The sequence below is a fragment of the Pleurodeles waltl genome, chromosome 10 (assembly GCF_031143425.1).
Source record: "Pleurodeles waltl isolate 20211129_DDA chromosome 10, aPleWal1.hap1.20221129, whole genome shotgun sequence".
Taxonomy (NCBI): Eukaryota; Metazoa; Chordata; class Amphibia; order Caudata; family Salamandridae; genus Pleurodeles; species Pleurodeles waltl.
Window position 1 is genome coordinate 737475725 of NC_090449.1, and position 25029 is coordinate 737500753.

The following is a 25029-nucleotide window of genomic DNA, read 5'->3' on the forward strand; positions in this document are numbered from 1 at the left end:
AGGTTACCACTAATTGTAATTGATCCGATTATATGGAGGGGTCCACCACTCCACCCCAAGGACAGTCCTGCTGGCTGTCTGGTTTTGGTTGGGTATTTGGGCGACAGATGCTTCCGGGGTGGGAGTATGGGGAGGAGGGTGGTTGGGGGGAGGGGTTTTTGAAGTTAGCCTAGTTAGGAAGAAGTTGGTTAGCTTCCTTATTATCTCACTGTTATGTTTGGAATGGTCGTCCCTGGGTCCACAGCCTGACACTCAGCCCTATGCAACACCTATGCAATTCACGCCTGTCACTCATTAACTCAGGTTCTTTCCTGGAACGTAAATGGTCTGTTGGATAAGATTAAGAGGTCAGCAGTATTTAACACTCTCCACAGATACTCCCCCTTAGTGGTCCTTTTGCAGGAAACCCACCTCCTTGGGACTAGATGCCCCATGCTAATACGGGGAGGGTATGACAGAGTATACCACGCAGGCTTCTCCAGGGGCTCTAGAGGGGTAGCCATTTTACTTCACTGCTCTCTGCCTGTGGTGATCACAGCCACGCAGGCCGACCCACAGGGCAGATTCGTAGTGGCCACGGGGACTCTTCATGGAACTCCGATAAATTTTATATCTGCGTACGCCCCCCCCCAACGGGACTTGACGCCTTCTTGCACTCGCTTCGCCGAGTGGTTGTGGGACTGCCCCAGGGGACTACCCTGCTGGGAGGGGACTTCAACGCGGTTCTCGATCCGGATTTGGATGTATCCGACGAGATCACGACCAGTAGATTAGCCAGGGCTTCGGCTCTTACTAGCTGGACCGAGAGCCTTGGCCTTTGCGAGGTATGGAGAACTTGGCACCCTAGGGATCGCCGGTACACCCACACGTCGGCCGCCCACCGGACACAATCCAGAATTGATCTGTATTCATGTCTGCTCTGGACCTCTCGAATGTCACAGGGGCAGAGATACTCCCCCGGGGAGTCTCGGACCACGCACCAGTGCGGGTCCGACTGGGTGGAGCGGATCCCTCTAGACGCCCGGTATGGCGCCTAAACGCATGGTATTTACAAGACAAAGACTATACCCAAGAGATCAGAAATCAACTAACTCAATACTTCGATCTGAATCTGGGGTCGGTCCGCTCCCCAGGAACATTATGGGCCGCCTGTAAGGCTACCCTCAGAGGGCATGCCAAGTACCTTCTCCGTACCCGCGAGCGGGACAGGAACTCCCAGATCTCTGACCTGGAGGCCAGGGCCCTGAGACTGGAACGCCAACAAACGACTTCTTCGTCTGCCGCTGCCCTGAGACAGCTGACTATGGTTAGAGAAGAAATTAAACACATAATGCTAGATTCGGCCAGGTGCATTTGGAGAGCTTCGGTAGCCCGTATATATGGCTGGGGGGACAAAAATGGGAAGCTCCTACATTGGCTGGCGGCGCGTCCTCTGGCCAGCAGGGTTATACCTGAGATTTTAGAGCCCTCGGGCTCCCTCTCTAGGACACCAGCTGAAATTGCACAAAGTTTTGCTTCCTACTATGCCCACCTCTATGCAATGCGCCCCCGCCCCGCCATTGAGAAAGAGACTCGCCTCCTGAATGAGATCACTCTCCCAGGATCTCCCCGGAGGCAAGAGACAGGCTGGAAGAAACTATTAGCCTTGCAGAGATCACCAATGCAATTTCCAACCTGGCATCGGGCAAGACCCCAGGCCCTGACGGACTCCCGGCAGAGTTATATAACAAATGCAGTGATATACTGGGTCCCCACTTACTCAACATGTATGGGGAAGCCGAGAAACTAGGCCGATTTCCCACCAAGATTGACCAAGCGACAATAGTAGTGATCCCCAAAACCCAACCCCCATCGCGACATTGTTCGGCATACCGACCCATCTCACTTCTAAACATTGAGATCAAAGTGCTTTCCTCGACCCTGGCCTCTAGACTGAAAGAGATAATGCCTACACTAGTGCACCCTGACCAGTGTGGCTTTATGCCCACACGTAGTACCAGGCACTGCATTAGGCGGTTGCACCTGGCTCTGGCAAATCGCAATACTCTGTCGCACGCACACTTGGCATTACTCTTGCTGGACTTTGAAAAAGCCTTTGACACAGTGGATTGGTCCTACCTTGAACTGGTCCTGCAGAAAAATGGGCTCGGTCCCAGATTCCGAGGCCTGGTGAGACTCCTGTACTCCAAACCGACAGCTCGAGTCCGGGTGAATGGAGTGGTCTCTGATCCGTTTCCTATAGGCCGTGGAACCCGGCAGGGTTGCCCGCTATCCCCGTTGCTCTTCGCATTAATGATAGAGCCTCTTGCGATACTGCTGCGAGGAGATCCCCTGATCGGGGGCTGGTCCTGGCCTGCCTGTGCAGAAGACCGTGTGGCACTATACGCAGACGATGTCCTCCTATATATATCCAACCCGGCTAAAAGTGGCCCCCGCGTGCTAGAGATCCTGGGCCTTTTCGCTGAAGCCTCAGGGCTGATCCTGAACCCCACCAAGTCCCTATTGGTCCCCCTACACCGCTCCGGGGATTGTGTGGACTGGCAGCGAAGTATTCCAGTACGAAGAAACAGCTTCAAATACCTGGGAATATATATTTCACTTCTCCCTGAGTTGACATGGGAACTTAACATTACACCGTTAACCAGAAAAATCAGAAGTGATCTCCTACACTGGAGGACACTCCCCCTTAACCTGCTCGGTAGAATCGCGCTCTACAAGATGATGATCCTTCCTAGGCTCCTCTACCTCCTGCAAAATTTTCCCCATCCCATCCCTAGGAAATGGTTTGGGGAAATGGACTCATTGGTGCGCCAGTTTATATGGAGCGGAGCCCGCCCACGGTTAGCGCTCAAAACCTGCCAGAGGGATGTATATGATGGAGGTTTGGGCATGTCCAATATCCACTCCTACCACCTCGCGACACAAGTACTTGTGATTAATGACTGGATGGGGGGTGGGTGGACAGACCCGGCATTCCGACTGGAGCTCCAAACAATGGGTTACCCACGGATTTTGGACACCCTCAATGGAGGTCCGATCTCTCGAGACGTCCCAGATGTGACCAGAGTGGTTCTACAGGGATGGCGGACGGCTCAAAAATCGACGGGTGGTGGGGACGGCTTACCCAACAGACCCCACTGTGGCATGGGAGGCAATTGGTGGAGGTGGCGGGCCTGGAGGGGTTCCAGAACTGGGATAACATAGGCATCTCCACACTAGGCGATGTCTGGAACGGGTCACACATACGGTCCTTTGAAGATCTCCAGAAAAACTTTTCATTAAATAAGACACAGTTCCACAGATACCTCCAGCTCCGACATGCCTTATCAGTACACATCCGAGTGGGAGAAACCATACCTGAATGCAGCCTCATGGAGGCCAAGGCATTGATGGGGAGCCTAGGTAGGGGAGGTGTTTCCCAGATATATCGCACCCTGGTCTCCGGCACCTCGGGCTCCCTGGGGGTACTTCGCCAGAGATGGGAGGGGTGGGTGGGCCCCATGGAAGAGATGGAATGGGGTGAGGCGCTAATGGCGCTGGCGATCGCCACCCGTTTCAGATTGATACAAACGTACTTTTTGCACACAGCATACCTCAGACCCGACAAACTACACAGAGCGGGCCTCCGCACCAACGCGGAGTGCCCCCGCTGCAGAAACCTTACAGCTGACTTCTTCCACATGGTGTGGACATGCCCGGCCATGCTAGCCTATTGGGGTGCGGTCCTGGGGGAGATTTCTGAGGTGTTGCAGGAGAATATAGAGAGAGAACCTCTACCCCTCCTCCTTGGGATCATGGGCGACATTGAGGTAAGGAGACCAGATCGAATTTTCCTTGGGGTGGCGTGCTTAGTGGCTAAAAGGGATATAGTGGCAAACTGGAAGGCCAAGAATGTCCCATCATTGGCTAAATGGAGACAGGGAGTGGATTGGTGTGCGCAGAGTGAAAAACTTGTATATGAGGCTAGAGGATGTCCGAATAAATATAATAGGACATGGGGGAAATGGGAGGCCGCACTAGGCTTCTGAATAACATGTTATCTCTAATACAAGTGCTATCTGGGATCACAGGTTCGACCAATGTTGGATGCCCGTTGGCATCGTGTTATGACGTTTGTATCATGGTTTTTCTTTCTTTTGCAAAAATCTATAAAAATTATTTATAAAAAAAACAGTAAGTCAACTAAGATCATTACCCCTGCTGGGTCGGTCACCAGTAGTCTATCAGATGTTTCTAATTTATCCAGCGACGTCCTGGACTCATCCACGGAATGGTCCTCTAGCAATTTACACCTTCAGAGTGCCCCCCAACAGTCAACTTCTTTTTTAGAAGAACTGGGCCGATACAGGAGTGGGGTGCGCCAAAATTTCAACAGACCAAGTACAAACACAAACCCACCCGTAGGGGAGGGGGAGAAAACACAGTAACAAACACAAGGGAGGACGTAACAACTCGCTCCACCTCAAAAACCCAAAGGACTTGATCAGCCTCAATGGCTGTATTTTGAAGAACGTGCAATCTTGAGGCAAACTGTGCCTACAATTAAAGACACTCTCTCTAACGAATTTGGGATCTTCACGTATTCTTTCCCCAACCTCAAACGTTCTACCAGGGATACATATCCTTGCTACGTGATTGGACTATATATCTGTGTGCTGTGGTCACATTGCATTTATCGATGGCAAGGTATTACCATGGTCAGGACACATTGGCAGATATGCCATGATTAGGATTTTCAGACAAACTCCCCAGTTTCAGATTGATTGCAGACGCTGTGTGTCACATATGTGTAACATGTCAACAGATGAATGTAGGGAAATGCACTGTGGTTAACCTGAGCCACATAAGTAGATTAGGAGGTCCTTTCAACTGAATGCAACTTGATTTCATTGAGATGCCTGTGTACAATGGGTTGAGGTATGTGTTGATGATGGTGTGTGTCTTTTCACACTGGGTGGAAGCTTATCCAGCCCTCAGGAATGATAGCCGGCTTCTTTGGAATCAGACCAAGGATCTCATTTTAATAATGAGATCATAAAATTGCTGTGTGCGGGTTTACAAATTGGGCAAAGATTACACTGCAGTTACAGACCAGAAGCATCTGCAATGGTCAAGCAGACAAATGGAACTTCAAATCTCAACTGGCTAAAGTGTGTGCATCTACAGCATTGAAATGGCCTGATGCATTGCCACCTGTTCTGATGAGCATGTGTAGCACACCCAACAGGAAGACAGGATTGTTCCCCCATGACATACTCATGGGTCATACTATGATGTTGCCAGCTGTGTCTGCAAATGCACTTGTGAACATTTCAGATGACTTAGTGCTGGATTATTGCAAAGGACTAGCTGATGTGGTTTGCTCTTAATCTTGCCAGGCGGAAGAAGAAACTGTTCAGCCCGAATAAGAGCAGTGTCACGACTTGTGTCCAGGAAATTGGATTCTGGTGAAGAAACATGCAAGACATTCATGTTTAGATCTGTGCTGGAAAGGGCGATTCCAGGTCATCTTGGTGACTACAACAGCTGTGACGTGTGCTTGTCTTCTGATATCGGTTAATATGAGTCAGTTCAGTTCACACAAGCTTTATTCGGTCTAATTTAACCATCAAAGCAATAACTTTACATAAAAATACCCACAATCTGTGCATAATAAATACAATATCAAGGATTAAAAATAAGAAATCAACAATTGTACAATAAAATATTGATATAAATCTCACATGTATCTCCCCTCCTATATGTGGGGAAGGACCATCAATCTTGGCTTCCTCATAAATGATTAGGTAAAAATCTAAGTAAACTTAAAACTATTATATAAAACAATAGTTAAGTTAAATAAATTAGGAACAATGTTCGATTAAAAACAAATCACTGTGATTTTTTTTTAAAGCGTGTGCGTATGTGCCATGCGGACGCAAGAAACTGGCTGACCGCACAAGTTAAAGGGGAGAAACAATCTCTCATCATCAACCTTAGGGCATCTTTACACGTTCTCAACCCCATATTCCTACAGGCGGGGCGGAGCCATTTCCACAGAGCAAACCCATAAGCAGGGCAGATAAACATAAATATGAGTCATACACAAAGTTGCAAGACCTCTTGAGGATACAGTGTGTATGTTTGTGAGCATTTTTATTGATTGCCGGTTTGAGTGAGTCTGCGAAAGTCAAAGTTGAGAGCACGATTACACCAGTGCATGAGGAGTCACATACAAAATGAGATACTTTGTAGGATGATGAGAGATTGCTTCAAATGTATACAACAGGTTACTGTATTAATACATTGAAACTATGGAGGTGAGTGATTGTTATGTGTCTAAACAGATGCCTTCATCAGTGCAGGAAGGAATCACATATCACAGTTGGCCATTCACATATGGAATTAGCTGCAGTCTCATATTAACCCAATTGTATAATCAAGAGTAAATTCAATATTTCTACTCTAATGTAGAGCGTGTGTTTTCTTTTGTGCCTATTAACCAGCATTTAAGTAGTACTGTTAAAGCTAATAATATAGACATACTGGGAGGTTTCTTTGAACCAATCCTAACTTTTGGAACTGCTTATGCGCATAAGAATAATTTAACCTGCATTCTCACACAAGTAGAGAAAGATTTCATTAGCCAAGGGGATGGTAGGAGAAAAGCAATAAAATCCAGAATAGAAAAAGGAGTAGTTTTACATGATTGGCAGAAAGATGCTACCCATCTTGCAGGTGGTTATACACAAGGACTTTTAGCTTTAAATTGGCAACATGTAGGGAGGCTATGTATATATAGGCCACAGTCAAAGACTGGCAATACATTTGTAGGGGCTAGTGAATGTAGACGTGTTTTTGTTTAGAAGTGTTTGGAATGTTATGTTAAATGGACAGGCCCTTACTGTACCAGCTGTTTATTTCATTTATGGTAAAATGTCTATTACAAGCTGCCAACAGGCTGGTATGGTACATGTTACATAGGGGTGTTTTTTCTTAAAAGCTACCCTGTGGATAATTTTGACAATCCAGTCTGGAGAAAGAGACCTAAATCCAGGACAAGAAGAGCAGCTAGTGCAGCACAGATTACAGGTGATATATTTGGTGCCTTTATTCTGTCAGTTGGTGTGATCTTGAATGATGTCAAGTTTAGAAGTTTGTTAGCAATTCTGGACAAGATGTCTACTGATTATGCTGGAGCAATGTTGCTCATGGATATGGAAATGGTTGCTATGAGATCAATCATTTTGCAAAATCGTCATGTGTTGACAGCTTATTGGTGAAGGAAGGCAAAGTCTGCAAAGCTTTCCAGGTGCAACATTGTTGTACGTTTATTCCAGATCACAGTAAGGAGATAAGGAGATTCATATCAAACATGACAAATCTGAAAAATGACCTGAAAGATCTGAAGGAAACAAGGGGATACATTAGGTAAAGAATTTGCTGACTTTGGATCATGGTTTGGAGATTTGAGAAAGGGCATTGTGAGAATGGTCCTGAGACCATTGATTGTGACATTGTGTGCTACAGTTGCACTTGGATCTTACAAGTTGTTCAGATTTTTGAAAATACAAAGAGCTAAGCGTAAACAGAGGAGAGAAGAGATTAAAATGGAGAAAATGAGGAGCAGTTATAACAAGAACTTGAAATTAATTGATGTAGACCAAGGCCATCACATTGTCAGACCACAAGGCTCTGAGTTGTCTCATTGAAATAGGTGTTCTTTTGTGACAGCATAGTTTGCCATCTGAAGAGAGACTTTTGAAGCATAAATTGTATTCATTCTTTTAGTGTACCAGAAGTCAACATTTGATGTCATTTATATTCACGTTTAAAAAGTCTAACCTAAAGAAAACTGCAATGACACATATTTTAAAAGTGTTCACGTTTATATTATGGCAGACATTATTATTGAAATGCTTTTGCATATTTTGGTATTATATTTTTAATGCTGAATTCACAAGTTTGCACATTATGGCCCTCATTCCAACCCTGGCGGTCTCTGACCGCCAGGGCGGAGGGCAGCGGAAGCACCGCCAACAGGCTGGCGGTGCTTCCAGGGCTATTCTGACCGCGGCGGTAAAGCCGCGGTCAGAAAAGGGGAACCGGCGGTTTCCCGCCGGTTTTTCCCTGGCCCAGGGAATCCTCCATGGCGGCGCAGCTTGCAGCGCCGCCATGGGGATTCCGACCCCCTTCCCACCAGCCTGTTTCTGGCGGTTTTCACCGCCAGGACCAGGATGGCGGGAACGGGTGTTGTGGGGCCCCTGGGGGCCCCTGCACTGCCCATGCCACTGGCATGGGCAGTGCAGGGGCCCCCTAACAGGGCCCCATACAGATTTTCACTGTCTGCTTTGCAGACAGTGAAAATCGTGACGGGTGCCACTGCACCCGTCGCACCCCTGCAACTCCGCCGGCTCCATTCGGAGCCGGCTTCCTCGTTGCAGGGGCTTTCCCGCTGGGCCGGCGGGCGGCCTTTTGGCGGTCGCCCGCCTGCCCAGCGGGAAAGCCAGAATGGCATCCGCGGTCTCCTGACCGCGGAGCGGCCATTCGGCGGTAACCGCATGGCGGGCGGAGACCGCCGCCCGCCACGGTCAGAATGACCGCTAATGTGTGTTTTGATAATGATGATTTTAAAAATTAATGCATTGTATTTTTGTGTTAGCATAACTAGACCTGAAGTCTTCATATTTGCAGCAGCATAAACTGCTGAGTCACTCCTTCATCTCTAACATTACTTTTTCCATTAGGTTGTTTCAAATGATTAGTAAAGTGTCCTATTTTATTCTGTGTACGTTTTACACTGCGGTGCCCTCGAAAGTTTCAACATGTGGAACATGATGACTGCAAGGAGAATAGTACTATTGTTTAATTAAACTGTTCCCATTAGAAAGGAGAAAACCGTCTTGTGACATGGGAAGGAACATGGTTTGCAACAAGGGATGTAGAAATTGTTAAACTATTGGAGTCACATGAAAAGGAAAGATTACTTCACACCAACCCTGGGAGAGCTTCCTAATGTTTCAAATTTGACTTGTGATCTAATTGCTATTGGACAGTTTCCTCTTTTGTATAATGTGGACTCATCGAAAGGACCAATCAAACCATTTGAGTATTCCTGATAGGGAAGGACTTCAGTGCCAGTGCCCTCTTGAATCTTGCTTTGTTAACTTGTTCCCCTGGACATTTGCTGGTCTCCATGTGCAGCTCGTGTTCTGCACTTTCCCCCTGAATGGTGCTTCTAATGGACTTTGCTGATGATCTACATGTTTTGGTGACGAAACTGAATTGAATGCTGAATCTAGGAAAAGTATATTCCAATGCAAATGTTATTTTCCCCTGACCTGCTTTCCTGAGTAGAGTTAGCATGCTGACATCTGTCTTTTATTTTTATTAGTTAGTTTAACTTAGCCCGAGATAGATCTTTTTTTTTCAAATCATTTTTGTCTTTTTCTTTTTAGTTTTGCCTCCATGTGTAGTCTGCTCCCATACATGCTTGTCCAGATTTGGTTAGTAGTATTGAGAACCTATGTCCCAATCCTTGAGTTCTGAACCTGAAATTGTTTTGACTGAGTTGAAAAATGTCTCTGTTTCTCTCTCACAATTGATTGTTTTATTACTATGCATTGTTTTTCTTAAATGTTTAATGGTGTTGATGTTGAATAGATTAAACTTGTTTCATAGATTTTTTTCAGCCTATGGTGTTAATTTTGTGCACAATTTATGTGACTTTGGTTTATGGTTATAAATAAAGCTTTGAAACTCTCATCATTTGGAGTTTTTTCCATGGCCACATGGGTCATGGTGTTTAAAGTGTTTGGATTGAATTGATTATAAATAGTTACCTCGCTCTTCACTGAGCGAAAAGATGCATTGATCTGAGGAAAGAGAAGCATTTTTTGGAACCTGCACAGGGTGAGGAAAAATACATTAACACAGTGTATCTACATTCTTGTCCAGTATCCCTCCTCAATTGGGAGTCCCAGGCACAAGAGGATTTTTTCTTCTCTGGTGAATACTTCATCATACAGTAAGTTTAGCAGCCACCTTTGGATTGAGGTCAATTGGTCTATGTAATACAATGCCAAAAAGTTTGGAAAATCCCTTTCTGGAAGGGTTTCAATTTGTGGCATAGCCATATGGCATGAGTGAAAATGACAAATGATGTTCGGGATCTCAGGCATTCCTGCCCAGTACTCCTATGAAACTTCCAGACCCTTCTGGGTGTTAAATAAACACGCTGAAGTATCTCAACTGTATCAAATAGAGCTTGTTTGTGATAGCTGCCTCCTTTAGTGCCAGAACGGCAAACATCCACTCCTCCTCCTCAATATTTCCTATATCAAATTCCTGTCTTTTTTTCAACCCCGCCATGTAGTCGAGGGAGTAAATGATTAGTGTCTGGACAAATTTCCCATTGGAAGGAAGGGAGACAGAGTCATCCCCGCTTCCAGTAAACTGAATTCTTGTATCTCTTGAAACCCATTGAGACATTAGCTGATTGTCTGTCTCAATTAAAGATATTTGTATAATTGATTAATCAGTAACTCAAAGTCTCCCTGCAATTCTGCAAATGACTTACGTCTACTCTCTGGAGCTACATCTTCCAGGGTGGAAATATACAGGCAGTCTCAGCTCCTAAATCCAGGTTGGGCTTTTACCTCTGATAGGGCATTGCCCAACTGTAGAGCAGTAGCATAGTGGAAAATGATGTGCCCCCTGCAGAATGTGATGTGGGGCCCCTGAGTCTTCCATACTTGACAGATAATCATTGACTTTAGACTGAATGCCCCCCCTTGAATTGTTGGGGACTCTTGGAGGGTTACCCCACACCCTAGGGGCAGCAATTACCGGCATTACACTCCTGTAACAGAGGGGTTTGATTCCTTAGTGCAGGAGTCCATCAGATCTTTTTAGTTGCAGATTTTTACGCTGCCAGAACTGTCCTGGTAGCTGGGTGGGTCTTACTAGGGAGGATTTCACCATAAATGAAATGGAGCACCATTACGAAGTGGAGATTTACATCTAGGTGTAGAGTACATTTATCTAATCCCTCAAATGGGGAAGGAGGTGGAGCCTAGTAAGAATAAAGTTATGAGTAATTTTAAACCGGTTGATGGAGCTGTCCACCACTGGGATGGAGGTCTCCCTGTGAGAAATCATAGGAAAATGTAATAAAGATTGTTTATTTAACCAACATTAAGTATAATATAACGTGAAATGTGAAAGTTAAATAATTTAAAATAATGAACCTGGAACTAAAATAATGTATGGCAAATTAATTCCTGAATGTGTAATAAGTAATGTAAATATATGAATGTAATAAATATTAATGTTTACACAATAATTAAAAATACGTACCCTCACTAACATTTATATTTACAAAACATGTTTTAAACAGGGTTGCAATGATGTATTTAATTAATTTAAATACTTTATATATTTGTTTTAAATACGTTTAAATTTTTATTTTTTGTTAAAATTAAATATATTATTTCATTAACAATACAATTAGTCAACAATTAAACTTAATTTATATCTCTAAAAATATATAAATGATTTATATGTAGAACTACTTTAATTCATTTAACATTAATTCCTAAGGAGCGGTAGTTTAATTCTCCGCCTCTATTGTCTTCTGTGGCAGTGTGTTGTAGTACTAATGAATGCCATGTATTGTATGTGATATTGTTTAAAGTTGGGCAGGAGTGCATTTAAGCCTGTTTTACCACAATAAGAGCTGTAATAACTTCAGAGGTGTATTTTATGAATTGAAATGGTCTCACTCTTTTGTGGTTGTGTGTTTTGTAGTAGGATTTCACTCCCAAACCACTTCGTAAATTTCCTTCAAAGTACCAGTTTTAGAGTAATTATTCTCCTTTGTCCCACTAATCCACCAGTACCTCTCCTACTTACTATTAAAATATATACATATGTGTTAGGCGATCTCAAGCAGAGTAGGGATGTGAATTGCATTTTCAAACGAGTAGTATTACTGAATTACTACATTACTTAATATAAAATGCAGTTGTGATTGGGCCCTAAGAGTTAATAAACCATTACTTTTCGATCTCCCATCAGTGTATATCATCTCATTAATCATATCAGTTTTTACACTGGTGGCTCCTCAAGTTCAGTGTCCACAAAGAGGAGACCACTGTTGTTTTTTGAGTGAGATATTTAATCCATCACTTTAAATAATAATTACCAGTTAAATCAGTGTCCATAATCAGGTGCTCTCTGCCTTCTGTCCCACTTCATATACTCTCACTAACTGATAGTTCTTGTGCAGGCCCCTGGGGACTCAAACACAATGCTCCAGTGCTAAACAATGAAAACATATGTGCAACCAACTATTGCATCAAGACTGTATTAGCTTCAACTATGAATGGAATGATACTGGGGATTTAAAAAAATAAACGGTGATCATAATTTTCAAATACAAAATACTCGCAAATATCCTTGTGCTCAGCATACATTATTGATTAAACAAACTATATCAATGTTCCATTTTAGTATCTACAGCTTTAAAGATTCGGGACCAGTGCTAGAATAGAGAATAAACCAGCCTGATTTAAGTTCTGGCAGCTATTATTGAACCATAACCAGATTTTAAGTGGCCTCAATGAATCATCCCTACTGTGTAACAGTGCAGTGTTCAGATGCCAGAGTACATACAGTTTGTGGTGTTGGCTAACATACAATGTGCACTTCATAAGGAGCAGTAGAGGGCTTTATTTATCCTTTCCAGTGCAACCGGTTGCATTTGTCTCATCCCTTGAGCAATCTTTTTTTCTTTTTAAGTGGTTGTCTGGCTTAGAACATTATGAAGTCAAACAGCACAGAAAGCCGATGTCCAGACTCATATATGCAACGATCAGAGGAAATAAAATTACAATCTGCATGTTGCTTCAGAATTTACCAAGAGCTGAATGTACATTGTAAGTCGTTAGGTTTAAATGACACTAGGATTTCTACAATAAAATATTACCCAACTGAGCTAGGTTATATAAAACAAAAATCTGTGACCTATTGGCTACTCTCTGCAGAAGCCAAAGCAAATGTTTTGAGCTATTTTATCATGATTTAAATCTATGACCATACATTTGACACAGATTTCTCACACAAATGTATTAACCAACAGTTATCCTATACATGTTATAATATACCATGAAATAGGTTTTTGATTCATTAAGTTCACACAAAATATAGTCTGTTCATGACCATGTTAGTAAGTAAGAAAAGCTTCACTATCACAGCTACCTATCATCAATGTCTTTGCTGAAAGAGTTTGTAGGAAACAATGGGCCTCATTTACAAGAATTTGACTCATTGGCACTGATAAGTTAGATTTCTTGCAAAGCCCTACGACCTCCTAATGATGCCATTGTTGTGCTGCATTTACAATACAGAGCTCCATGGCACATAAAAATTGTAACGCATCTGTAGAGCTAAACTCACACATTGCTGGACTAGCGTGAAAAAGGACTCTACTCCTGCAACACCAGGAGGGCCCCATTGAGAAAAGCACTTTCAGTTTTACACCAGCTTTGAGCAGGCAGTAGAATTCTGACACAGTGAAGTTGCAGAATGACGCAGTGAAATGTAAATTTCACTGCATCAATTCTGCATGGCTTTTCCTGTGGGAAAGCCTACTTTGCCTTACATTATACCTTGTGCAGGTATAGTGTAACACAAGGATTTACAACGTGACCCATTCTGCCCAGTCAGTCATTTTGTAAATGTTGAGCAGTGTAGAGCCACTGTTGCGTCAAAACATAAATGACACAACAGTGGTGCAAAGGCCTTGTAAATGATGCCCAATACATAAATTGAGTGTTATTGAATCCTCTTCTGGTGACTTCGCTTGTCATAACTCCACACCTTTTGTGTCACACACTCCAGGACAACACATTTTACAACAGTACCAGGAGTTTCCTTTGGGTATCCAATGACAGAATGCCTTTAAAAGAAAGCAGCACAATTCTATCCTTTGGTATTGCCAGCGCGTCTGGTCCTTAGTAACTAAGCTTACAAGGGGACGCATATAGGTCGATGAGCCTTTTGGATCGCATGGAACATCCTAATCATGTAGTGATCAATGGCATTAATAATTAGCAAAACCAAGTGACATTATTTTAATGAGAAAACTAAACCATCTATTTATGAATAACCACAACTCGGTAAAGCGTTTAGCAATTTTGGGCCATATGTACAAAAGCTTTTTCCCATAGACATAGAATAGGGAAAATCCTTTCGTACATCTGGCCTTTTATTTCCCTGTTGGTTACAGTACTAGGTCATCGAGTTAGATCAAACCCTTATTCAATCAGCTCAGTATTAGTTCATTAATAAACACCAATAACATAATCTAATCAAATCTTAAGAAAACATATGCTCGAATGCTTCAACATAACCCAGTAAATGAATACACAGCATCAATAGCAGAGTTCAGCAAATAGTTTGTCAGTCATTTGTCACTGTCAACGTCACCCTTAGGAAGCCTAGCTAACCAAGATTAGCATTAGCATGTGGGGCTTCATGCAAAACAATATAGGAAAACATGAATTTGGAAAACATCTTTCTACAAGGAACTATAAAAACAGCGCACTTAGTACCTAGAAGAAAAGGCACAAGTTTGTCAGTCCCATTTTCATAGCTACCTATCCACAGAATGGATCAGCAACAAAGTCAATCTTCGTCTTCAGGTCATCAATAGATCAGCATAGCATCAGGCTCTCAAGAGTATGAGCCCAACAACAGAATCTCGAACAACGTCTCCTGACGTCACCAATTCTCCCCTCGCATCTGAAGTTTTAGCCCCTTGTCATGACTTTTTATTAGGGTCTCCCAGTTCGTCCCCCTAATTCCCAATTGGTCAGTCAGTCAGCAGATATGACTTTAACCTATAGTGTTAATTTACCAAATCTATAAATTGTGATATCAGTCCTTTCACAAGATGCGGATTGGTCCACTATACGATTTCCTCATCATCCGGCTCTTCAGGTATTGAAAATGTTGCATGTTCCTCTTCAGTCAGTGCTTCCGTTGTTCAAGTCCTGGGGAAGTACATTTAGCCTGCTCTACACATAATTGTATCAAATTGTCTTCATCATCTCCTGTCCACCGGTACATTGCAGAAAATTCTAGCTAAGCAACTTTAACATTGGGTAGTTCAGGGTCAGACCATGCATTTGCTTCTCTACAGCGCATTAGTATTTCAGCCCTTCTTGTGAGGCCTGGAAAAAGGCTAGGCCTTATCCTCGGCTAAGTTAACTCTACAAATCAATATTAAACATAGGTTATACATTTCGATATGACATATTACTACATTATTCTTATACATTTTCATTATTTCACACAACTTCAGTTAAATTAGTATAATCTCGTATAAGTGGCTGCCCCGTGGGCACGTTTTTAAATGTGCACATTATTTTCTCTATGATTAAATTCTCTATGAGCTTTTCATTAATCAAACACATAAACATTCATTAATAATTTTCTAATTAGCATATTTGCGCCAGCAGTCCCTCATCTGATGACTAAATGTGTCATCACACCTTTCCTTTACCTGCATTTACAATTCTGTTTCTGTTGTATTTTGTCTTCTTCTTACATTTCCCCTATAGATTCTTCCCCTAGTTTGTTCTTCCCTCCTCTGATTATTTTTAGATCTCTTCAATTTAAAGTTTTGCCATAATTTACATACAACCTATAATCCTAATATGCAAGCAATCACAATTAATATTCCCAGTACAATTTTTAATAATACCCCATTTCAAACTTGACTAAGCCAGCTGCCCACTGAAGCAAATCCTTTTCCAACTTTTTCCCAAACACCTTGTTCCTTCAATTCCTTCAAATCCTTACTGGAATTAGTTAAGTTTGTGAGTAAGTCCCTTATCTCCTTATCATTTTTGGGTATGAATGAACAACAATGCCTAGCATTAATCATCCTACAGACTCTGCCGTCTTTCGCTAAAAGTATGTCTAAAGCAAGCCTATTTTGAAGTGTCATAGCTCTATCCGCAGCTAATTCAGTATCTAACAGGAGTATTGCACCTGTAAAATTTGTCAGCATGTTATCCACAATAGTGGACAACTTCCGTATCTTAATCGCATTCAAAATAACTCCCACAGAAGGAATTACTGCACCAAAAATATCTCCCACAATTGCAGAAGAGGTTTCCCTCCTCTGTCGCTTATGATGTAATTCATCCACTTTTGGAAATGTTTTTTTAAGTCATCTATCTGATAAATTTTAGGGAAGACTATCCCCAAATAACATGTCCCATACCATTCTTTAGGAAGACTGTAATAAGCATTAAGTCCACAAATATAATAGATTCCCGGAATTGCAGGGTCCTGACCATTCAGCATAAAAGTCCATTTACTCTGAAACAAAAACACATGCCTACATTCATCCATTCCCACAAATAAAGTGTCAGTTTGTGATTTTGGACTATATATACAAAGCTTCCCTACATGTAATGCATCTAGAGCTAATTTCACTTGTGTTTTAATGGTGGTGTAAGCATAATCATTCTTCTAAGCTTGCTCTAATCCTTTCTCTAATTTTTCCTTCAATGCCTTTCTCCTATGGTCAGTATGCCCTAAAAAGCTCTTTTCTAAAGTGTAAGCAAGCATGTCAGATTGTTCCTGTGCGTGTATGCTGTTCCAAAAGTTAATGGTGGTTCAAAGAAGCCTCTAACTAGTACTATATCATGTTCTTTTGCCACTTTACTCAGATATCTAACAATAGGACCAATTGAATACACTAAGGGCCTCATTACAAACCAGGCGGTCAACGGCCGCCAGGGTTGAAGTGGCGATCGTACTGCCAACAGGCTGGCGGTACAAATCACCATATTTTGACCGTGGCGGTAGTGCCGCGGTCAAACCGCCGGGACCAGTGGTTTACCGTCATGGTTGTCCCAACGGTCAGAATCCGCCAGGGCAGCACTGCTTGCAGCGCCGCCCTGGGGATTTTGACTCCCCTCCACGCCAGCCTGTCCTTGGTGGTAGACACCGCCATGGAAAGGCTGGCGGTAAGGGGAGTCGCGGGACCCCTGGGGGCCCCTGCGCTGCCCATGCATTTGTCATGCCCGGCAGACAGTGAAAAACACGACGGGTGCTGCTGCACCCGCCGCACCGTCACATTGCTGCTGGCTCCATTAGGAGCCGGCTGCAATGTCACGGCCGACATCCCCGCCGGCCCAGCGGGTTGTCCAAATGCGGCCGGCAGGTTTCCGGCCGCTTGGGCAGGCGACTGGCAGTTCAGCCTTGGCGGTCGGCCTCGTCCGACCGCCAAGGTTGTAATGAGGGCCTAAATCATAGTTTGAGTAAAAATACTGTATGTACTTCTTGGTTATAGAATCTTGTTAGTAGCAAACTACAGCTTATGCCATAAGTTAAAGGCAAACTATAGTATGTAACTCCTGCCTCTACTGACGAAGGAATTTGCGTACACACTAGACAGTTCCTTGCATCCATCGTCTCAACATACTCACTTAACAAGAGATAGAAAACATTAGCAGAACGCTCTCCTTGAGCAGCAGTATAATCATGCAAGTATTTCTCATCTAACTTAAACCTCTCTAAAGCTGTTAGTGTAGTAGTTTCAGAAACAGAAATAATAGTAGCCTTTTTCATATCATGGATAGACATTCCCACAATCATTACTATAAACATTATTCCACACATAACTGCCAATCCAACACTCAGATATCTACAGTACCTAATATTTCTAACTTGGTTACTTAGCTCAGCCATGATCTGTAAAGAATCAGAAAACAGAAGTAACTTTTAGATAAGTGCAGTAAAAAAAAAAAAAATTAAGAAAAATGTCTTACTCACAGTTCAATTTCACATCCAGGAACCCTTTTCCTTTGTCAAATCGATTAGCAGCTTGTCAAATCCGGTTTTCGTTCGTCAAATCAGGTTATCAATGTCTCTTTTGGTTCTATTTCAACAGTTCTTTTCTTAGATTTCTCAGATCAGCTCAACAATTAAGCTTCCTGATCACCTTCAGGTTACATCAAAATACTGACCCGGAACTTCTCTATCAAAACAAAAAGACATAAACTTGTGTTGCCATTCATTGGTAGCTGCATATGCCCACTCAGGACCTGGGTATCGTCAACCTGCTATTCTCTTTCTTTTCAACCTTCGTTCACCACCTAATTTGCCTTCACTCAGTTCTTCCTTTCTTGTGGTATCCACCTCTTCTTCTATTGTTTCGTTTATGACCAATTCCTTTTTTTTTTCCAATCTGCGATTCAGGTCAGTTGTCTCCTTTTCTTGTTCCCTCTGTCAATATTCTTCTCAAAATTGGACTCTTCTCTTTCTCTTTCTCTATGGTGTTTTCTCTTGATGGACCTGCAACGGGCTCAGGAGGAGTCAAATCACTTTGACTTTGATCCATCTCAACTCTTTCAACCTCTTGGTCTGGTACTCGCCCTGTCTGCTTCTTAGCACTGTCTACTTCTGGGAGAACCTCTGCTGAGCTAGGCTCTCCTGCTGTATCTGTTGGAATAGGCTCTTGTACACCCTCCTGTAATTCTTCACTCTCGTCTCTTACAGGGGTGACAGACCCATCTTCCACAAGCTCAGGTTCAATTTCAGGTTCAGATGGCTCCTGTTCTGGTTCAAGTGTGGCAACCTGTTTTGCTGTTGGTGCACTCAACAACACTTCTTCATGCTCTGGTCAACATACCACTCTCTTTGTATGGCTTGCGTGTCTCCAGTTCGTGAGTCCCACACACTTTACAGCTGTCGTAGTCGTTAGCACCACCTGGTAGGGGCCCTTCCAACATGGTTCCAAACAAGTCTTGCAGACATGTCTTTTAACGACGAGCCAGTCTCCGGCTCTCAGATTGTGACCTGGGTCATGGATGGGTGGCAGGGTGGTGGCTTTCACCTTCTGTGAGAAAGAGCTAAACACATCAGCCAGACCCTTGCAGTAGTCCAACACCATATCATATGTAATATTGACAAGTGCATTGGCTGGAACTGCTGGTAATCTCATTGCTCTACCCATGATGATTTCATGGGGCGACAGCCCTGTCGTTCTGTCAGGTGTGTTTATCATTGACATCAACACCAAAGGTAATGCATCTGGCCATTTCAGGTTTGTAGCGGCACACATCTTGGCAATTCTTGATTTCAAGGTACCATTCATCTGTTCCACTAGTCCTGACGCTTCAAGGCGATAGCTACAATGCAACTTTTGATCGATGTTTGATGCTGCACATAAGAGTTTAATCACCTCGTTATTGAAGTGAGGTCCCCTATCTGATTCTAAAGAGATCAGAAATCCGAAACGTACTATCAACTCCCTAAGCAACAATTTTGCTACTGAGAGACTGTAATTTCTCCTTGTGGGGTATGCTTCAATCCAGTGACTAAAGACACACACAATCACTAACATGTATTTCAACCTTCCACATGCAGGAATCTCAATGAAATCCAATTGCATTCTGCTGAATGGACCTCCTGCTCTTCCAATGTGGCTCAAGTTCACCACTGTCCCTTTTCCCACGTTCAGTTGCTGACAAACTATGCATCAATGACATACTGCTTCTGCTCCGTGTCTGAATTTAGGATCAAACCAGTCAATCTTGAACAATCTAACCATGGCATCCCTTCCCATATGTGCCTGTAAATGGTAGTACCTGGCCATCTGAGACAAACTATTGGGCAGGACCATTTGACCCTCCTCAGAAATCCAAATTTCATCAGGTCTTTGGACACATTTTAATTTAACCCAAAGTCGTTTTTCTTCCTTGTCAACATTATCCTGCAATGTTTTCCATTCTTCCAGAGTATCAATCACTTTTAATGCAAAACTTGTGGAAGTATTGTCTTCTTCAGGCAGCTGTTCCCACTTGTCTTTAAACGATATACAGTTCAATGCGCAAAGTCTTGCAACTTGATCTGCATATCCATTTCCCAATGAAATGTAATCCTGTGCCTTTTAATGTGCACTGCATTTTACCACGGCAATCTCTTCAGGTAACTGTATTGCGTACAACAACTCATTTATCTTGTCACCATTTCTCACTGATTACCAGTAGAGGTCAGGAAACCTCTTTGCGACCACAATTGACCAAAATCATGAACAATGCCAAATCCATATTGGCTGTCAGTATAGATTGTGACTCTCAGTCTCACAGACACATAGCATGCCCTAGTAAGAGCTACCAATTCCGCCACTTGTGCAGAATATACACCTCAAAGCCAGGAAGCTTCTAATGTGCCTGTGATTGTACATACTGCATATCCTGCTCTCAATGTCCCTGTACCATCTCTGATACATGAACCATCAACAAAGACAATTTAGTCATTTTCTTCCAACCGTTTATCACTGATATCAGGTCTTGGTTTTGTACATAGTTCAGTTACCTCAAGACAATCATGCTCAATGTCTTCTTCCTTTTCAATTTGAACAGTATCACTTGGAAGCAATGTTGCTGGATTCGACACTGTACATCTTTTCAATGTTACATTTGGAGCACCCAAAATTTGGAATCCACTGTTGACAATACCCTACCATTCCCAGAAACATTCTGACATCTCTTTGTGAAGTCGGACAACTTCTCTGCAACATCATGGTAATCCTTTCCCTGGAAATTCTCCTTGACCCTTTCTCAATCTGATGTCCCAGGTATTTTACTGATTTCTGACAATACTGCAATTTCAAAGGTGACACCTTATGTCCGAATTTTCCCAAATGATTCAACAGGGCAATATAGTCATACTTACACTCGTCCCTTGTCCTGGATGCAATCAGCAAATCATCAATGTACTGCACTAGAGTCGATTTGTACAGTAGTTCCAATGACTCCAGATTCTTTTTCAGGATCTGATTAAACAGTGACGATGACTCCGTGTACCTTTGTGGAAGTCTGCACCAGCTGTAGACTCTGTCTAGGAATTTGAAACTAGAAAGAAACTGACTATCCTCATGAAGAGGCACAGAAAAGAAAGCTTGTGACAAGTCAACCACTGTGAAGCACTATCACTGCTGGATTTGGCACTACAGGACAACACTTGACCGCCATGTCGCTCACTTTTTGCAAGTCCTGCACAAAGCGCACTTTTTCACACTGCTTCTTTAAGCCCATTATCGGTGAATTACATGGACTGCTCAACATTTCTTTCAAAACTCCTTGTTTTGGAAAATATCCAATTATCCGCGCCACTTTCATTAGGACGTCCTGTGCCATATTATACTGTAGAAGTTGCGGGAATACTAATTTTGGCTTCAAAGAGATCTTAATTGGTTCCACTCCCTTAATCAAACCCACTTCTTTACCTGTCAAATCCCACATGTTTTCTTGTACTGTTCCCTGTAAATCCACATGCAATTCTTTCACAGTAAACATTGGGAAAAACTAAATCAATGGGTATTCCTCGTTAACGTTGTTAACCATAGTCTCAGACACCTGTTCTTCCTCATCATCACTATTAGTTTGTACCTCTAGCCCAGTGTTCAAACAACTAATAGAGCACTTTGTCTTACATAGTAAGTCCCTTCCCAGTAAAGATACTGGACTTGAATCACAGACTACAAACCTATGCAGTCCCTGGAAGTTACCGATCTCAACCTGAACTGGATCTGTGATTGGATTTGTCAACTGTCTGTTCTCCACTCCCACAACCTGCACTGTTCTGCCTGAAAGAGGTAGATTTGGAACTTCAGCACTTCTCACTGTAGAGCGTGTAGCTCCTGTGTCCACTAAATATGAGACTTTGTAACCCATCACCTTTCCCTTCACAAAAGGCCCTCTCTGATCTACTTCTAAGGATGCTGCAAGCATACACTGTCCTTCATCCGAACTGTCACTCATCCATTCTTTGTTTATTTCATCCTCACTATGGAATGGGAATTGGTGTACTGTGTCATTGCTTCTGTCTTGTCTCTGACCTGTGACCTGCTGAGTAAGCATCATCTCTTGCTGTTCCATCTGCATTTGCTGTCTAGGTACCATGGGAACCTGCTGCAGTATTGGTTGTAACTGTGTAAGTTGTGCATGTGGAATTTGCACCGGCTGCATGGTTTGGAAATTCTGCACTCGGTTATGGACATTTGGATTAAATCCTCCAATTTTGGGGACTTTCACAGTTTGAAATGTACTGACATCACCACTTTGCTGAACAACACCATCCTGCACCATCAATGGACACTCCTGCTTTGAGTGTCCCACGTTTCCGCACAAATGACACAGTAACATCTTTTTCATTCCCTGCATGTCATTCTGGACTACCACAGTACCCAAATCTGGACCACGTGTCATGTCAATTCCATGACCCCTACCTCTCATCTGAGGCTGGAACAAAATAGTTCTTTGCTGTTGCGGCATTGGTTGTACTAAGGCTCCTTGCACTCCTGCCTGAGCTGCTTTTATTTGCATCACCATTGCTTTTTCCTTCAGATTTTTCTGTTTCAATTCAATCTCATCACTACAATATTTTGCAAACTGCAACACCTCATCAATCGGCTTCGCTTGCCAACAAATCAAATGACTCTTGATCATCTGCCCTATTTCTGGTCTCAATCCTTCGACGAACCTAAACACAAAGTGCAACATGTCTTTTGGCTCAATTGCTTCCTTAACACTGTACTCTTTAAATGCTTTCAGCAAGCTCTCATAATAGGTATGTATCAACTCCTTAGTTTCTTGCACTGTCCTGTCAATTCTCTGCCAATCAATATTTTTAGGAGAAATTCTCGTCTTCAGGAACTCAATCACCTTATAATAATGTTTCATCACCTCAGGTGATGGTGCACCTGTAACCCTATCTATTTCCGGTTCACTTGTTGGCCAATCCACTGCTCACTTGCATTCGACCCACAAATCAGCCGGAACCACTTTTTCCAACAATGTATTCAAGTCTTCCCACAGACATTAAGATAGTTTCACAAACCTATCTGTCTGTTGATACCACTCAACCGGTTTCTCTCTCAGTTTCGGGTAATCGTTTGTGAATGACAATATATCACTTCTGTGCCATGGGACATGAACAAACTGCTCCCCTGGAAGTTCTCTCATAGGTAACATCTTTACTTGAACCTTTTCTTTCTGAACACATTCAGAACCTTCTTGTGAATCTCAATCCAGTTTATCCTTCTTCTTTGCTCATCTACCTTCCCGCTTCTCATATCTCCCCAAATCTGAGCACACTGTAGCAATTCTTTTAAGTGAGCCTTCATTCCTGCTGACCTCATATGCTCGAAATATTTTGCTTAATCTAACCTATAACTCTGTTTCAAATGTTTTGTTCTCTCAATCTCGATTTCATGTTTTTCTGCCAGTTCTGCTAATTTCTGATGTGTCTTACTCACTTCCCTTGTAATCCTTGGACACAAGTACCTCAGCTCTTCTTCTGCGTAGGATTCTAACCAGTTCACTTCCATTGTCCCCTCAACTAGCTCTGTTACTTCTGTAGCTAACCTTACTCAAGTTATCTGCTCTTCACCCTTGGATGTATTTGGAGATGTATTTAAGCTATCCAACCATTCACTCAATTACTGGCCTGCCAATCCCTGTAATGAAATGTTACTTGCATTTGGCACTGGTACCTGCTGCATCGCTGCACCTGGAGTTTGTGGCGTCAAAAAGTTTCAAACTTTGACTTGCACTCGGACCATTTACTGCATCTGGGAGCACTACAAGTGGACTAAGATCCATTAACTTTCTAGATCCATTAAAGGTCTGACCCATAGATGACACCACCTGCACATGATCACTCACTCCCCTCCTCATAAGGCTCTGTGACATTTCACTCTGATCTCCTGCACCCGTTTTCTTTTGCGCAAATAATAGTACCGCTTGACCAACAGTAATCGGTAGCGATATTGCATCTGGAGCTGTCCTGACACTCGCACCTTGTGGAAAGGTTACCCCCATAGCCTGATTCATCACTCGCGTGACATCTGACTGTGTCCCTGTTATCGGTGTAAACTTCAGCAAACCCTGTGGCTGTGCCGGAGGCAATAGCATTGGAGTTGGCTCAGTCTGAACTAGCATTGGCCTCGGAAACACTTGTTCCGATGGCACCACTACGTTGGAGATCGTCTCAAGAACTGGTACATCTGGATACATTCTCTGTATCAATGGTGGATGCATCTGCGCTTGGACCACTGAAGTAGTCCCTGCAGGAGTACACTGCACTACCCCTTGTACCTGTCCACTGTCTATCTGCACTGGTCCCACTGTCCCTGATACTTGTGCTGGAGCAGTCGGGGCAGAACTAGTACTCGGACCCCCATCATGCGTCGCATATGGCGGAGGTCGATCCCTCAACAACTGTGTAATAAGATCCTCAACATCTGAATCTTCTTCTTCTACAGAAGTCTTTTTCATTTTCTTTGTCCCTGAACTCTCATCACCCTTAGCAGCATCTTCTTTTTCTGACTAATCTTCTTCTCTGATTGCAGGAAATAATTTAATTCCCTGTAGTGTCTCTGTTCTCCTCCTTTTCTGCTCCCAAAGCCACCTTGCTTCTGCCAAGGACTTTTCCACCTTCTTTATTCTCCTCTGGAATTTCAACTCTTGTTGCTGTCTGGCTACCAGCTCCCAAACCACTAAAGCCTCAAACTGTGCTAGCCTCGGTAATGGCTTTGTCTCATATAATGTCATTTGCAATTCGTTCAAAATTCTCAAATTAAACATTCCATGCTCTGGAAATGCTAGAGCTCCCAATTTCTTTGTCATCTTGCACCACTGCTTTAACCGAAGATACGGTGCGACATCTCGCTCCTCCATCACAATATACCCCGTAGAATTCTCTGGTGGGGTTGGCTCCCCCACTGACGCCTTAATGTAAGAATCACCCTTCATGGCACTTCTAAACGCTTTGAAAAACGGCATTATCCCTATTGTATTTACTTCGATTCAATAATGAAATGACTTTTACTCCCAAAATTCCTTTCACCTGCTTGCTAAACCAATTGTCTCTTACAGACAGCTGCCAATCCGCTCGCAGATCTTCTTACTAACCTACCTATCCCAGCGTGGCACACTCTGACGTCACTCTTACACACTGTGG